At 58.6% G+C, this 2,909-nt stretch overlaps 1 non-coding gene across 1 annotated transcript; it reads left to right on the forward strand.

Moving 5' to 3' along the window:
- The first annotated feature begins 493 nt into the window (after window positions 1–493).
- LOC130266237 (5.8S ribosomal RNA) lies at window positions 494–646 on the forward strand. The gene has a single exon (XR_008842792.1). It is a non-coding gene; the product is annotated as a 5.8S ribosomal RNA (ribosomal RNA).
- Window positions 647–2,909: the final 2,263 nt, after the last annotated feature.

The following is a 2,909-nucleotide window of genomic DNA, read 5'->3' on the forward strand; positions in this document are numbered from 1 at the left end:
AAGAGCCGGCCGCGCAGTTGGCGCGGCGGCGTTCCGCGAGTCCGCGGCCGTCAGTCAAGGCGAAGGTTGCGAGCGTGAGCGGGGGCCGGCAGTCGCGCCCCCGAGGCCTCGAAGGCGTGTTGTCCCGTGAGCGAGGCTGGACGGGCCGCCGTCCCTCGGCCGGTCCATCGTGTTGCCGCTCAAGAGCTTCTCCGTGCGGAGGTCGGGCCGATCCCAGGCGCCTGGCCCGCCTCCGAAGAGAGAACGGCATGCGAGGCAGCATCTCCCCTTGCGGGGGGAGGCGGTCGGGGGCGCGGGTCCCCTCGCCTTTTTGCCGACCTTCGGAGCGAAACGTGGGGTTTTCGTTTTTTTTTTCCCCTCCTCCGTTTGTTGTGTGCTCGTACAGTCGAGGCGGGGCACGTGGGGCGCGCGTCGTTGCCAAAACGAAGGGGGCCGCTTCACGCGAGTGGTCCCAGCTCCTCCGTGCGTGCGGGGTCGGTGCCGAAAGCCAGACAACTCTTAGCGGTGGATCACTCGGCTCTTGCGTCGATGAAGAACGCAGCTAGCTGCGAGAATTTATGTGAATTGCAGGACACATTGATCATCGACACTTCGAACGCACTTGGGGCCCCGGGTTCCTCCCAGGGCTACGCCTGTCTGAGCGTCGCTTGACGATCAATCGCCGCCCGGGGTCCGCCCCGGCGGTGCGGCTGGGGTCGCCTCGCAGGTCCGTTGCCCGCGGTAGGCGGTGGCAGCGGCGGCGTCGTCGTCCCGGCCAGTGCCCGGAGGGAAGGCGGTGTTGGGGGTTCGGCGAGGGAAGCCTTTTCCTCGGCAGCCTCGACCCACTTTCCCTGCGGCCCGGCGGGGCTTCGTCGTCGTCGTTGTCGCCGCTGCTGCCGCGCAGGGCCTTCGTCCCCCTAAATGCAGACTCGGGGAGCGCTCCGTAGCTCCCCGCTCCCGGAACGAGCCGCTGGGGCGGAGCTCGTCCTTGCCGGGGCCGTGCCGCGCGGTGCGGTGGCGGCGGCCGGGGGGAGAGCGAGAGAAGACGGCGTCTCGAAGACGCCGCCTTGGTCCGAGAGAGGGCGAGAAGAGGAGGCGAGGCGCGGGCCTCGCCCCTGGGCTCCACCCCCGTGCGGGCGGCTGTCTGTGGGTGGGTACCGCGGGGGTACCGTGCCGTGTGCTGCTGCAAGCACGCGAGGCGCGAGCGCCGGGGACGGGGGTCGTAACCCGCTCCTCCTTCCCCGAGTCCTCTGTGGCGGTCCCCGGCGCGTCGGCAAGCCGTCGCCTTTCTCCGTCTCCGCTGAGGCCGCCGCGAAGCCGCACGGCCGGCCGGGTCCCTCGTCAGGGCCATCTCTGCCGTGCTTCTCTTCGGTTCTCGTCTCTGGGATGGGAGTCTCCGTCTCCATCGTCTCTCTGTCTCTCTCTCTCTCTCGCTCTCTGTCATCTCCTGGCGCCGCGGGGCGCGAGGGTTGGCCGGGAGGAGAGGGGGAGTGTAAGGGAGAGGAGAGGGAGGGAAAAAGGGGATGCGGAGCGAAAGCCGGCCGTCCCGCCCACCCGCTGGCGCGCGCCTCCCTCAGCAAAGCTCTGGGCTTGCGACCTCAGATCAGACGTGGCGACCCGCTGAATTTAAGCATATTAGTCAGCAGAGGAAAAGAAACTAATGAGGATTCCCTCAGTAACGGCGAGCGAAGAGGGAAAAGCCCAGCGCCAAATCCCCGCCCCGCGGTGGGGCGCGGGACATGTGGCATACAGAAGCCCCAGTCCCCAGCGGCGCTCTCGGGGGACCCAAGTCCTTGTGATCGAGGCCGCAGCCCGCAGACGGTGGAGATGGCGAGATCTTCTGCCCCTGGGCCAGATGGACTCTCAATGGACCAACTTTTTAAAGAGGACTCCGCTTTTTAATGGAGATCTTCAACCTCTAGCTGGTTACTGGAACAATTCCTGATACACTTCGAGACTGTCGGACAGTCTTGATTCCTAAATCTTCTAATCCTGAAAAACTGGGTGACATTAATAATTGGAAGCCCATTACTATCGCCTCAACAGTGCTTCGGCTGTTCTCTAGAATATTAACTGCTAGGTTGACCCGAGCATGCCCCATTAACCGCAGACAAAGGGGCTTTATACGTGCACCAGGATTTTAAATTGCTGCAATTAGTAATTAACTTTGCTAAAAAGGAGCATTGTAATTTGGGAGTTGTATTTGTTGACATTGCTAAAGCTTTTGGTATGGTGAGTCATGATCACATTATCAGGGGTTTGATGCATAGGAGGGTTGATCCCCAAATAATTCAGTTGATAAAGGAATTTTATAGGAACACCAGAACATGCATTTGTATGAAAAAGGAGAAAACTGCCCCCATTCAGATCTTGACGGGGGTCAAACAGGGTGACCCAATGTCACCTATCTTATTTAATCTGGCACTAGATCCCCTTCTATGTAAATTGGAGGCCGAAGGATTTGGTTTTCAACAGGATGGTCTTAAACTCACGGCCATGGCTTTTGCAGATGACTTGGTGTTATTAAGTGACTCCTGGGAAGGAATGTGTGGAAACATCAAAATCTTGGAGACCTTTTGTAAACTTACTGGTCTTCAAACGAAAGGTGAAAAATGTCATGGCTTTTACATCAAGCCAACCAGAGATTCATATACCATCAATGACTGTGAGGCGTGGGTAATTAATGGTTCGCCTCTCAACATGATCGACCCAGGGAGCTCAGAGAAATATCTGGGTGTACAGATCGATCCTTGGACTTGCTATGCAAAGTCGGGCCTATCCCAAAAGTTGGACAATTGGCTTACTCAAATCAGAGATGCTTCCTTGAAACCATTGCAAAAGATTGATATGTTGAGAACCTATACTATTCCGAGGTTGATATACTTGGCTGATCACACTGACTTAAAAGCAGGTGCTCTTGGCTCCCTTGA

The sequence above is a fragment of the Oenanthe melanoleuca genome, unplaced genomic scaffold (assembly GCF_029582105.1).
Source record: "Oenanthe melanoleuca isolate GR-GAL-2019-014 unplaced genomic scaffold, OMel1.0 S001, whole genome shotgun sequence".
Classification (NCBI taxonomy): Eukaryota; Metazoa; Chordata; class Aves; order Passeriformes; family Muscicapidae; genus Oenanthe; species Oenanthe melanoleuca.